Genomic DNA, 15110 nt, shown 5'->3' with positions numbered 1-15110 from the left:
AGCATTCATGGAGTGGCTAAACATAGATTTCTATAGGTTTTCATGAAACGCTTTACTAAACCCATTCCGTGCCTCCTTGGCCTCTTTTTGTTTTAGCATACAAAATCATCTATTGATCGGATTCGGTAGCTTGTGTTAACATAGCGCTGTTTCCCATCCCTGTAGGAGCAGGAGTTAATTTCTCTCCCTGTCAGATTACAGCTGCTTTGTACTTTTCTGCCCATTGAATGGTTTCCTCTGAAATAATTCAGCATTCCGCCGTGGAGTTAAATAGGGCTATTCTGTATGGGTGCACAGGTTTTTTTTTTTCCTTTTATGACAGACAAGCATCAGGCTGAGGCTCAGTAGGACCACCGAATTTATTTCTCTGTGCTGCGGCTGCAATGGAGAATTAGTCTCTGGGGGTCAGAGAAAGTGTGTTAATCTACTTTATCTGCTAGCTTACAGAAAATTGCATATTTAAGCCTCTTGTTATGAAACCGCTACATCAGTCTCTAATTAATGTGTTGTACATGCTGTCTGAGGCTGGGCTACAGTGTAGAGCTACTGTATCTTCTTCTCCTCCAGCATCAGCAGCAGCAGCATCAGCACCGGCAGCACAGAGAGGCAGTAGCACATTGGTTAACACTGTACATAACCTCCTCACAAATTGCACAGCTTCAGCAGCAACACATCCATTAGTCTGGAAAAGACGGCGTTCCCAAGTGGCTCCTGTGCATTTTCCCCCCAATTCTCCTGTCGCCATCCAATCCTCTGTATGCTCTCCCTGTATGTAGGGAGTGTTCAACACTAATCAGGTCAATGATCATCCCAAGTCTCAAGGGACCTGACAGGAGCCTATTGCCCTAGTTAGAAGATCTCTCTCTGTCCAGGGCACAGTGTTTGGAGATATTACGGAGATCAGTGGCACAATACCACTCTGTACAAGAGAAGCTCTAAGGATTTCAGCTGGGCTGTAGTCAGAGAAAGCAGGGACAGCACGACCAGCACTTGCTCTACCTGCCTGCTGGGTGCTGGTTTGGCTTCTTGGACTGTAGGACAGAAAGCATCTCAATTAAGGTAAGTGATCCTTTACTGTATCCGGAGGAATGCATCCTTCCAAGTGTGGGGATGGAAACTTCTGAGTGTACGGGCAGTCTGCACTGCAGCAAATCAGCCTTCTATCTGCTGTCAATAAGGGAAATAAACAGCTTTTATCTCTCCCCGTTCTATTTTTTTTACTGATACTATGCCGTCCATTTGTGGAGTGACCTGTTTTCTTTGACCTTTCCATGTTTGCTGGCTTGAAGGCTGTCTGTAAGCTTTGCTAAGCAGATTGACTTGTATTTAATGGTAATGTTAATGTCTTTCATTAGGATGTGGGAAATAATTCATCGTCGTGATTCGCTTTTGTAGTATGGTATATGTTCTTACTTTGGAGTGAAACTTTGGAGTTGAATAGAATCACCTTCGAAAAGGATTTTTTTTATGGTTAGAGTTAAGGAACCGGAGATATGAACAATAATTGGGTGATGATGGTGAAAGGTGAATATATTATTCTGCTGACTAAGTAAGGTACGAGCTAAATCCTATTACGTGTCCGCCTGCAGGGTTAATATCAGGGGAACATGCATTGAAATGTGATTCCACCATGGTGGATAGCTAGAGCATAAAACAAGCCATTAATGTCAACACTGTACTATGTTTCCATCTTTCTCCGAGAACGTTCTTATTTATAGAATAGTTGACTGTATTAATAGGTCTACGGCACCTAAGAGACAGCGTGGAAGAGGCAAGATATCTGGTTATTGCTGATAAAACATTTAGAATGCTGGCTGATATGAGTTACAAAGACAACAGCTTACGAGTTCTCCCTCCATGCATCTCAGCACCTTGATCAATGTTACATTGAATTACAGAGGGGGGAAAATGAATAAATCATTTCTAGGTTATTTCAAGGCAGGTGAATATTTTACCCCCCAGCCCCCATCAAACCTTAATCTCCAAGAAGAGGGAAGAAATACGTCATGGAAAGTGTTAAATCAAGAAGCCAAGTCAGATTAGGAAGCAGGTATTTCATCCTGTCACTCTGCATTTGAAGTTGGTGGATGATAGTCAAGGACTCTTTTTGTCAGGCTAAGGTCACATATTAAAGTTAACAAGAGTCCATTGTCCTCCGGTGACTGACTGCCCAGATTTCCTCCCTCGGGTTAAAAGGATTCAAGATACATGTTATTCTATTGTTGTAGAGCTGTAAACACAATTATGACATCCATGTATATATTGTGGGTATTATATGTTTTCCATGTATGATTCATGCCACTGTTTTGCCTACATATATATTGATATTTACTTGTCCCTGCATTATTTCCCATATAGTTGTCCATTTATGTTCCTCAATCTGGCATAAAATGGAAAAGGCAGAATTATATTAATCCCACCTGTGCGTGAGTGATAAAGTGTTCAGTAAAAATTGAATGTTCCTCTGTTAATATCTGAGCTGAAAATATGCAGAGCAGATAATACCGTCCTCCTAATCAGCATATCATAGACTATCATGCCGCTTATCTGCTTTCTCACTGATTCTCCAGGATGCAGAGCAATTACAATGAACTTTTCCATCGCATACTGAGCAATGCTACAAACTACTGTACGGTTTTTGCTATGTAAATGAGGGAATGTTTTTTTATTAAGTTCAATGTGTTAGGAGACGCTAAGTCAAGAATAATAATGAACAGTGAGATGTGAGCAGATTAAATAAGTATTGGAATCATGCGCAATAAATAAACAGCAGATTTAGGTCCCTCTTGAAGTCAATTTGCAAACAAACGTCTGCGAAATGTTGGCGCCGAAGTTTAGACTGGTCTTTTGTTGTAACTTTTACAACACCATAAAACGTTGCGACCTCTAGTACATAGGTTCCCGACAAATTTATTGTGTAATAAAACAAGCTCCCGGTATGAAAAAGTGAAAAAAAAGTAAAAGCTAAAGATAATCTTGTGTGTATTGTATCAGGAAATACACCACTCAAATCAGAATTGGTAGAGATTGTGAAGCTCATAGACCTAATGGCAGCCATATACATAAGGTGGACATCCCTTCCGAAACTTCCATAACTACAGTATTCGCACTAAACGTGTCTACGCACCTTAAGTACCTAGTTCTTTTGACCTTCTATGCATGCTCAGTTTGGCTGAGCATCCATGTGGTTTTAATGGGGAGAGTGGAGTAAGCTACTGGCAGACAGCACAGCAGATTTGTACGATTGATCTAATGCGTATCTAATTTGTACAGCCATATTGACATATTGTAGAATCAGTTAGGACATAGGTTACGATTATGTGTCTAAATCTGAGCATATTGTGATGGCTATTCATTTGTGTAAACTATTTTATGTCCCGGAGATTTTATGAACCTTAAAATCTACACTGAATTTTCCCAGTGAAAATCCTGACCATGAGAACATATCCTTACACCATAATGTTTACATTTATCAGGAGACAGAACACAGAAGTGATTCACATGTTAATCCATTTTTCCATTGGTGGCAGGAAACAGCTGTCAATCAGGCTGCTCCCATACACATTAGAGTGACAGCCATGTTGGAAATGTATGCCACAATTTGGGAAGAATATGCCATAAATGGAACCACATCCCTTACACACTCCATTTCAGCAAATCCAAGTGGTTCATTTGTACAAGTCATAACAAAAGACATCATAAATATGGTGCGTCATGAACGCACTTCTCTCAGCTATAAGACATACTATATTCCCATTTTTGCTAAATATTTCTCGGCAATTTTAGTAACATCAGTACCATTACATTATAATGCCTTATTATTGTTATGCAGATAGTCTTGTAAGAATCAGAAATACGCATGTTACCTGACGGCCACTTATATGTCCTGGCAAGCAGCTTTCGACACAACATCATCAGCACCTCTGACAACTGAAGTGGAATGATTTGAGAGAATCCCTTTAATTACAGTTAAGGCTCAAATTCATCGTTGTATTAACTAAGGGGCCATGCATCAGACATATATTTAAAGGGAATTAGTCAGACAGTTCATTATACTGAAACCATGGGCACAATGAATCACAGCCTGGCAACACTATTGCTTCATTTTCTAGAATCTTACACAGTTTCATAGATCATATATTTTGAAGATCTGGCCAGGGACCATATCTAGAGAACAGACTAGTCCAGCTCCGCCCCTGCCCGCCTCCTTCTGACTGCGGTACAAGTGATTGACAGGTCTCTACCTTGCTTGTAACTATGGAGAGACCAGACTATCCGCTGCTGGGTTGCTATAACGAGCCAGAAGAGCTGATGTAAAAAGCCCATTATGTCTGGAGCATTTCAGTGCGTAATCTACCTGGTTGCAATTGTGCAACTAGGCTCTGATTCTGCCGGCAGTTTGGGCAGCATGAGACACCTGATAGGTTTTTTTTTAAAGCAATAGAGTCAGCTTTCTAACAAAATGTGATTCAATCCCTTTCTTGGTTCTAAAAATAAGGCTGATTCATAGAACCATATTAACTAGTCATAAAATCAGAAACGTCTGGAGTTTAGCAAGCAATGCATATTTTTAAGTCTTGCTTCTGATTCACATGTAACTGGTTGTATCTAGTGATATATTTATATCAAGATTTACGTGATCAGGTGCATATTTATGGGGATCACCCCACATCAGTGCAAAGTATGACAATTGATTTGGCTAGTCTAGAAGCTCTGGACTGAGGTCTACAGGGTAGCGTTTCTCCTTGTGGGGAGTGACATACCGGCTCTGACATGCCAATGTAAAAATTAGGAAATCCTGTCAGGACTCCTAGGGATGAAAGTGAGAATCCTTAATATCTCAATTATAAACAATGATCAACAAATTTCTCTATATCAGTCTATGTAAAGAGAAGGCAGTCAATCAGCCCATGTGATTGGACTTTGCAGGGCTCGCACTGTCAGGATTTACTTGGCTTTTGCCTATAAATGTTCACCATTTGTATAAAGATGTATTACAGAGCTGAGCAGAGCTTCTATTTCTCACATACCACTCTCAGATAGGGCAGCAAACACCACCTGAGAGTACAGAATAGCGGATCAGGAAAAATTTGAAATTTACTGTTTGGGCGCAATTTTCAATAAATTTCATTTGCGTAGAAGTTATTCTGCATTTAATGAACCTTTTATACTTTGAAGTGTCTCTAGTCTGAAGATAATAGTAAATGCAAGATGTAAAAAAAAATACACACCGTGCCTCTCACCTCTCTGGCCCTTCTGCTCCTCTGTCACCTGTCCTGTCCTCGATGCATTGTCAGATCACTGCTGTGCGCTCAAGGTCACGGAGCATGCCATGGTATCAGTATACAGGGACCTTTCGCATGCTAATGCAGAATCCTCCCGCAAGTGGTGGCAATCTGAAAATGCAGCAGGGACCAAAAAGGTGATGTGGAGGGGCTGGAGAGGTAAAGATAAAGGGTAGTATAAGTACAATGATTCTTTTTTATATATTTTGATGGCTTTTTATAGTTAAGCCATCAGACGACATTTTGCTAAATCCTTGCATAAGTGAATAACAAAAAAAATCATCAGTGTGATAAATGCAGATTTTTGTAACATTTGTGTAGAATTCCAGACCACTTGACTTTATCAACTAATCTCTACCTTATAGGTTTGTCCTGGAAATTCTGAAGTTCTGCATTTCAAACATTTTAACAGACCCCCATTCACCTGGACACAAAAATAGTGCTGTTATACTTTTTTTTTTACTGCATACATAAGAATAGTCTCCAGTGCTCTCCAATACCGTGAGTCACTGCAAATAAACATTTATAACATGCAAATGTTTTCTACTTTGGAATCTATAAATGATGGATAACACATTGTGCCTTTAAAGGGAATCTGTTAGCAGGATTTTGCTAGCTCATCTGAGAGCAGCCTGATGTAGGCAAAGATTCCCTGAATCCAAAGGTGCAACACTTAGTCTACTGGGTGCAGCCCACACAATCAGAGCTTTTAGATTTAGAAAGAAGCAGAGCTGAGAAAGCTAACCCCGCCCACACCACAGCTGTCCCCACCCACACCATGCTCTCCATGTACAAAGTCCATAGACGGTGAGGTGCTTGTCACAGGGGGATGGGGTGTCGCTGGACTAATATAGACTGGCACTGTTAATCTCTTAGGAATAAGTTCTTCATAGTTAGTAAAGTATAGTGTGCACTTTCACAATTGACACATCCCTGAATTCTGTGTTTCAGTCTCTGTCTCCAGCTATCTTCAGATTACATAGCAAAAACTTGCTAACAGATTCCCTTTTAAGATTGATGCTTAAGTCAGGAGATTGTACTGTTATGTACTTGGCTAGTAAACCTAAATGATATATGAATATAGACATCCAGCCAATATAAACTAGTTTTTGGAATAAAACTAAAAGTTGGAAACACATGAAATACAGTTGAAACCAAAAGTTTACAAACACTATGCAAAAAGACCCATATGCATCGTTTTTTCAATATCTGACATGAAATCATTATAAACCTTTCCTTTTTTAGGTCAATTAGGATTACCATAATTATTATTTGCCAAATGCCAGAATAATGAGCGAGAGAAAATGTTTTAAGCATTTTTATTACTTACTGCAATGTCAAAAATTGCGTCAAGCATTTGAGATATCCTTCCACAAGCTTCTCACAATAGTTGGTTGGAATTTGGGCCTATCCCTCCTGACAAAACTGGTGTAACTGATCCTGATTTGTAGGTCGCCTTGCTCACCCCTGGATTTTTAGCTTTGCCCGTAAATTTTCAATAGGATTCAGATCAGGGCTTTGTGATGGCCACTTCAAAATATTGAATTTGATATCCTTAGGCCACTTCGTTACCATTTTGGCAGTATGCTTCTGGTCATTGTCCATTTGCTAGACTCTATTCTGCCCAAGCTTTAACTTCCTGGCTGATGTGTTGAGATGTTGCATCAGTTTTGCCACATAATCTTTTTTTCATGATGCCATCTATTTTGTGAAGTGCACCAGTCCCTCCTGCAGCAAAACAACCCACAACACGATGCTGCTACCTACGTTTTTCACAGTTGGGATGGTGTTTCTAGGCTTCCAAGCTTCCTCCTTTTTCCTCCAAACCTAATGATTACGCCCAAAAAGTTCAATTTTATTTTCATCAGACCACATGACATGTCTCCAAAAATTATGGTCTTTGTTCCTGTGTGCATTTGAAAATATTAACTTGGCTTTTTTTATGTTTCTTTTGGAGTAATGGCTTCTTTCTGGCAGAGTGGCCTTTCAGCCCATGTTTATACAGTACTCATTTCACTGTGGATATTGACACAATCTTACCAGCTTCACCATTGTCTTCACAATGTATTTTGCTTTTATCTTTGGGTTGATATGCACAGGTCAGACCAAAGCACGTTCAACTCTGGGACACAGAACCAATGTACTTCCTGAGTTGCATGATTGCTGGACATTCCCATCTCGTTTGTACTTGCAAATAATTGGTTGTACATATGAACAAGGCACCTTCAGGTATCTTGAAATTGTACCCAAGGATGAGACAGATTTCTGCAAGTCCACAATTCTCTTTCTGATATCTTGGCTGATTTCTTGAGACTTTCCAATGATGCTTCACAAAGAAGCAGTGTGTTTCAGGTGCTCATTAAAATATATCCACAGGTGTGTCTCTGATTAACTCAGATGTTGCCAAAAAACATCAGACGCTTCTAAAAACATGACATCATCATATGGGCAGTCCAGAAAAATTTAAAGGCATAGTAATTATAGTGTATGTAAACTTTTTACTTTGTGGAAGGTAATAAAAGTTCCTCTTATTCTCTCCCTCTCATTATTCTGGCATTTAGCAAATATTAATAATTATGGTAATCCTAATTGACCTAAAAAGGAAAAGGTTCATTCTGATTTCATGTCAGATATTGAGAAAAACATGCATATGTGTCTATATATATATATATATATATATATATATATATATATATATATATATATATATATATATATATATATATATATATGTGTATACTGTATATATATATATATATATATATATATATATATATATATATATATATATATATATATATATATATATATATATATATATATATATTGTATGTAAACTTCTTGTTTCAACTGCATGTTATATTTGATGTAGTTTGAGCAGAGAAATATGCAGGAGCCTTTGATTCCATACACCACATTAACAAACATTCATTTACTTTTCTATCCAGTGAAAGATGAAGATCAAAGCCACATTGCAACTCTTGCTGTACTTTTTTCTGATAGGAAACCTTTGTTCCAGCAACAGTTTTGCTTTGATAACCTCGTAAATATGCTGTCAAGGAGATTTCATCATGCCTTTACAAGACACCTCTAAAAACTGTCTTCTGCGCTTTCCCTACAGTATACAGCGATATTAAGTGTAACTAGGAGCACCAAGTTTTAGTTGCAAATTAGTTTGTTTGCAAGTCTTTTAACATGTAGCTCGCAAGTACAGCTGCCTGCTGCAAAGGTCACAAATGTCAATTAGCCAAAATCTCTATTCATAGAAATGTCATGGAGTTGAAATAACAATGATGGGCTGCATAAAACCACCATAGGATTAAACGGCACAGTCGACAAAAAGGATGATAATTACAAATATCATTTTAATTCTTAAACGTGCTACTTTTATTATCCCCGTATATGTACACAAACAGAAGGAGTGAACCTGCCATAAAAACAGCCCCTACTAAAAAAAACGTATTTCCTGCAGCCATTGTGGTTTTTGTATGATTTTGTGTAACAGACTGGGGTCACACAGCCATCATTTCTCTCATGCGAAGGAATCAGGCCGATTATGCTTATGTCACATGATCAACTCTATAAGAGTGTGCTCCAAATGTCATCCTAATGTGATCCGATTTTATCGCATGAGAGAATCAGACCACAGGTGCGCAGAAGATGAAGAACCCAATTTCTACATCTTCTCCATTCTCTGAGTCTGCAGATCGCACTCGGATGACATGCGAGTACAGTCCAATGTTTCACAAGCACCCTTAGACTTGTATGTGTGTGCGTGTTCCAGATATCGGAGGCACTCCCAGAATGCTGGGCCGAGTGACAATACATCTCACTTCCAGTCAAGAGGGCAGCTCCAGAGCTATGAACAGTCAGCACTCTCCACACAGTAAAAATGCTGTCACGACATCCAGCTCGTGTGTGATGACAGGTTCTCTTTAAAATTGTATTTACTTCTTAGCAAGCTGTAGTATACCTCAAGGATATGCTATAACCAAATGGTCCTGCGGTTCTGACCTCTGGGACTCTACTTATCCTGAGAATAAAAGCAGCTCTGATTTTTTACTATGCACCCTTTAAAGTTTTTTCCTGCCCATCAGTGCTCCTGGCCATCTAATTGTAAAAGATCTGTAGTTGATCTTATTTACTTGAAAGAAGCTGGGCTCCGGAGAGCTGGTTGGTTTCGACCCTCTAAGGAGGAAAGATTTTTTTTAGGGGGCTCAGTTCTTTAGGCCTTTCATTTTCAGGATATATTGGAATGTAAACAGTTGGAACCCCAGAGAAGGTTAAGTGATGGTATATTCTAGTAGTTAGCTTTGTAACCCTCCAGTGACGGAGTCCTGGCTCTAATTCCCCTAAGCACAACATCTCCAAGAAGTTTGTATGTTCTCCCAGTGTTTGCGTGCGCTTTCCTCTGGGTTTTCCGGTTTCCTCCTACAATCCAAAGACATTCTGATAGGGAATTTAGGTTGCGAGCTCAATGGGGATAGTAATTATGATACAGTTATATGAAAAAGTTTGGGCACCCCTATTAATCTTAAGCTTAATGTTTTATAAAAATTGGTTTTTTTGCAACAGCTATTTCATATATATAATAACTGTTGGACACAGTAATGTTTCTGCCTTGAAATTAGGTTTATTGTACTAACAGAAAATGTGCAATCTGCATTCAAACAAAATTTGACAGGTGCATAAGTATGGGCACCTCACCAGAAAAGTGACAGTAATATTTACTAGATCCTCCTTTTGCAAAAATAACAGCCTCTAGTCACTTCCTGTAGCTTTTAATGAGTTCCTGGATCCCGGATGAAGGTATTTTTGACAATTCCTCTTTACAAAACAATTCCAGTACAGTTAAGTTTGATGGTCGCCGAGCATGGACAGCCCTCTTCAAATGATCCCACAGATGTTCAATGATATTCAGGTCTGGGGACTGAGATGGCCATTCCAGAACAGTGTAATTGTTCCTCTGCATGAATGCCTGAGTAGATTTGGAGCGGTGTTTTGGATCATTGTCTTGCTGAAAGATCCATCCCCTGCGTAACTTCATCTTTGTCACTGATTCATGAACATTATTGTCAAGAATCTGCTGTTACTGAGAGGAATCTATGCGTCCATCAACTTTAACAAGATTCCCGGTGCCGGCATTGGCCACACAGCCCCAAAGCATGATGGAACCTCCACCAAATTTTACTGTGGGTAGCAAGTGTTTTTCTTGGAATGCTGTGTTTTTTCACCGCCATGCATAATGCCTTTTTGTATAACCAAACAACTCAATCTTGGTTTCATCAGTCGACAGGACCTTCTTCCAAAAATAAATTGGCTTCTCCAAATGTGATTTTGCATACCTCAGCTTACTCTGTTTGTGGCGTGCTTGCAGAAACGGCTTCTTTCGCATCACTCTCCCATACAGCTTCTCCTTGTGCAAAGTGTGTTGTATAGTTGACCAATGCACAGTGACACCATCTGCAGCAAGTTGATGCTGCAGCTCTCTAGAGGTGGTCTGAGGATTGTCCTTGACTGATCTTACCATTCTTCTTCTCTGCCTTTCTGATATTTTTCTTGGCCTGCCACTTCTGGCCTTAACAAGAACTGTACCTGTGTTCTTCCATTTCCTTACTATGTTCCTCACAGTGGAAATTGACAGGTTAAATCTCTGAGACAGCTTTTTGTGTCCTTCCCCTGAACAACTATGTTGAATAATCTTTGTTTTCAGATCATTTGACAGTTGTTTTGAGGAGCCCATGATGCCACTCTTCAGAGGAGATTCAAACAGGAGAACAACTTGCAAGTGGCCACTTTAAGTAGCTTTTCTCATGATTGCATACACCTGGCTATGAAGTTCAAAGTTCAATGAGGTTACAAAACCAAAAAAAGTGCTTTCGTAAGTCAGTAAAAAGTAGGTAGGAGTATTTAACCCTCCGTCAGGGGCAATATGTTTCATAACGAGTTTAGGGGCATTGCGCCTGTCCGGCACAGGCTAGAAAATTGGCTATATTTTCCTTTTTTAAAAATTTCAATGCTGTAAAAGTGATCAGTTACCTTAATAGGAATGTAATAAATGAGAATACACATAATCAGGTGGAAAAAAAATGTTTAAGTGCAACATGGTCTGGATGCCGGTCATGTGACACGCTGCACGCTCTTCTTCATTACAGAGCAGCATGGCACGTTGGAAGATAGGAGACATGGAGGTCTGCATAGTGCAGGCAGAGGAGGCGGGTAGTGTGTGAGGACTCAGAAAAAGCTGCAGAGGAAATGAGGTGAGGGAAGTGAGGATATGGGAGGCTACTGAGGAGATGGGAGGTTGCTGAGGAAATGGGAGGCTGATAATGAGATTGGAGGCTGCTGAGGAGATGAAAGGCTGCTGAGGAAATGGGAGGTTGCTGATGAGATGAAAGGCTGCTAAGAAGATGGGAGGCTGCTGATGAGATGAGAGACTGCTGAGGAGATGAAAGGCTGCTGAGGAGATGGGAGGCTGCTGAAGAGATGGGAGGTTGCTGTAGAGATGGGATGCTGCGGGGAGATTGAAGGCTGCTGATTAGATTGGAGGCTGCTGAGGAGATAGGAGGCTACTGAGGAGAAGGGAGGCTGCTGAAGAGATGGGAGGTTGCTGAGGACAATGGAGGCTGCTGAGGAGATGGGAGGCTGCTGAAGAGATGGGAGGCTGCTGAGGAGATGGGAAGCTGCTGAAGAGATGGGAGGCTGCTGAGGAGAGGGGAGGCTGCTGAGGAGATGGGAGGCTGCTGAAGAGATGGGAGGCTGCTGATGAGATGAAAGGCTGCTAAGGAGATGGGAGGCTGCTGGCTGGGGAGATGGGAGGCTCTTGAAGAGATGAGAGGTCACTGAAGAGATGGGAGGTCGCTGATGAGATGGGAGGCCGCTGAGGAGATGGGAGGCTGCTGATGAGAAGGGAGGTTGCTGAGGGCATGGGAGGCTGCTAAGTAGATGGGAGGCTGCTGAGGAGTTTGGAGGCTGCTGAGGAGTTTGGAGGCTGCTGAGCAGTTTGGAGGATGTTAAGTAGATGGGAGGCTGCTGAGGGGAGTGAGGAGAGAGGAGGCTGCTGAGAGGAGTGAGGAGAGGGGAGGCTGCTGAGAGGAGTGAGGAGAGGGGAGGCAACTGACGGGAGTCAGGAGACGGGAGGCTGCTGAGAGGAGTCTGCATCTGTCAGGGGGAGGCTAGTGAGGGGAGGTTGCATCCAGCAGGGGGAGGCTGCTTACAAGAGTGAGGATAGACTTTGGAGGGAAGGCTGCATCCAGCAGGGGGGAGCTGCTAAGGGGAGTCTGCGTCCTGCGTCAAATAGGGTGAGGCTGAGAAGGTGGCGGCAAGGATGACCAGGGCTAGTCATAGAGGAGCGGCAGCGCCAATTATATTTTAAAAGGGTGCCAACTTATGCGGACAGGTAGGAACAAGAGTAGTTGACAAATATTGTGATCCCCTTTATGCTTGACTACTTGATATTTTTTTTCTATTGTCACTTTTTGAGTTCTCATGTTTTAGGTGTAATTACAGTATATTCTACAATTTATAGGTTTTTAATGAATATCAATAAAGAGATTTTTTGGTAGTGTATAATCGGTGAACAAATATGCAATAATATGCACTGTTTACATTTATTAACCCCTTATCACCAAATGAAGTGCAGTGTCTGGGTGCCTCCCCCTGTTTGATGCGGGCTTTGGCCATAAGCCCGCACCTTTTCTGGCACATGACAACTGATCTGATCAGCTGTCATGTGCCTCTAACATACGGAGGTGGAATCATGATCCAATTGCGGCTGTTATTATGTTAAATGTCAATGTCTGACAGTGGCATTTAACATGCACATGCCAAAAATGTGTCGCAAACCACACCCTTCGATGCCCATGTTACATGACTGTGGGTCGCTGATGGGTTGACATGACAACCCGGAGTTTGCAGCAGACCCCTGTGGCTGTCATTGCCCCTCTGCTATGAGCATCGCCAAGTGGTCGGCGCTCATAGCAAGTGAGCATTTCTGCTACATAGAGCAGGGATGCAGCCCCACTATGTGTAGCACAGGCGATCGGATGATGATCGCAGCTTCTAGTCTCCCATGGAGACTATTGAAACAAGTAAAAAGTGACAAAAATAGTTTTTTAAAAAATATAAAAGTTTAAATCACCCCACATTTGTCCCATTCAAAATAAAACAATAAAATAAAAAAATACACATATTTGGTATCATCGCGTTCAGAATCGATCTGTTAATATATAAAAAGAAATTATCCAATCAGTAAATTGTGCAACCCTAAAAAAAATCAAAAACAGCAGAGTTACTTGTTTTGGTTGCAGCAACATTGCAATAAAATGCATTAATGAGTGATAAAAAGATTGTATCAACACAAAGATGGTATCAATAAAAATGTCAGAATGGCGTGCAAAAAATAAGCCCTCACCTAACCCGAGAAAAATGGAGACACTATGGGTATCGGAAAATGGCAGCTTTTTTAGTTTTTTCTCTTTTGACAAACTTTGATTTTTATTTCAACACTTAGATAAAAAAGAACCTAAGCATGTTAGGTATCTACAAACTTGTAATGACCTGGAGAAACATAATCGTAGGTCAGTTTTAGAATTTGGTGAACATGGTAAAAAAAACAACCAACAAACTATTCCACTTTTTTTGCAGTTTCACCGCACTTTGAATTTTTTTCCCATTTTTACAGTACACTATTTGGTAAAACCAATCATGTCATTTAAAAGTACAACTCGTCCCACAAAAAACAAGCCATCACATGGCCATATTGACGGAAAAATAAAAAGTGGGTATCTATGATTGTGAAACATCTTTATTTATTATTATGGCAGTATAATTATTGGAAGGGGGAAATTAGTCTGCGCTCGTATTTCAATGCATGGACTGGGCACCGATCTTCCGACCCACATCCTCATACATGCTGTGAGGCTCCTGAGTTCAAGTCAGTAGACCCACGGCCTGTCCATGCACTGCAGTCTGAACGCAGACTGATATCCACTCACAGCTTCCATAAACGTACAGAAAACAGAATCCAATAATCTGCAATAATAAAAATATACTTAAAAAGAGTATTGGGTATTTTAACAAATAATTTAATGATGTAAGTGTGCAGTGAGCACTGTAAGAATTCAAAGTCTGCAGTCACATAGAATGACTACAATATTGAACTCATAGAGAATAGCTTAATCTCAAAAGGCTGGGAACTTTTTTTTAGAAAATATTTTAAAGGCCCCCAGGTTTTATGTCCATATTGAAACTTTTAAAAGTATTGTTTAATCCCTTAGTGATGGAGCCACATTTTTGAATTCTGACTAGTGTCACTTTATGGAGTAATAACTCTGCAACGCTTCAACAAATCCCAGTGATTTTCAGAATGTTTTATCGTGACACATTATACTTTATGATAATGGTAAATTTAGGTCGATATGTTTTGTGTTTATTTATAAAAAATATCAAAAATTTGAGATAAATGATAAAAAATTAGCAATTTTCAAAATTTGAATAATTATCCCTTTAATCCAGATAGTCATACCACAGCAAACAATTAATAAATAACATTTCCCACATGTCGCCTTTACATCAGCCCCATTGGTAAAATGTTATTTTATTTTGTTAGCATTTTAGGAGGTTTAAAAATGTAGCAGCAATTTTTCATTTTTTCAAGGGAGTTTACAAAATTTATTTTTTTAGGGATTTATCCATGTTTGAAGTGACTTTAGGGGTCCCATATATTGGGAGACCCCCAAACGTGAAACCATTTTAAAAACAGCACCCCCTGACATATTGAAAACTGCTGTCAGGTACTTTATTAACCCTTCAGGTGCTTTTCAG

The 15110-nt window shown here is 40.2% G+C and overlaps 1 protein-coding gene across 1 annotated transcript in view; it reads left to right on the top strand.

Moving 5' to 3' along the window:
* The first annotated feature begins 571 nt into the window (after positions 1–571).
* CDH12 (cadherin 12) overlaps positions 572–15110 on the top strand; it is a 1379166-nt gene continuing 1364627 nt past the window's right edge. Inside the window, exon 1 of the mRNA XM_077269712.1 lies at positions 572–1059. The gene's annotated coding sequence lies outside the window, so the exon portion shown is untranslated. The remainder of the gene's footprint in view (positions 1060–15110) is intronic.

Source organism: Ranitomeya variabilis, chromosome 6 (assembly GCF_051348905.1).
Source record: "Ranitomeya variabilis isolate aRanVar5 chromosome 6, aRanVar5.hap1, whole genome shotgun sequence".
In the NCBI taxonomy this organism is placed as follows: domain Eukaryota; kingdom Metazoa; phylum Chordata; class Amphibia; order Anura; family Dendrobatidae; genus Ranitomeya; species Ranitomeya variabilis.
The sequence above is the reverse complement of the archived record's forward strand: the minus strand, read 5'-3'. Positions and strand labels throughout refer to the sequence as shown.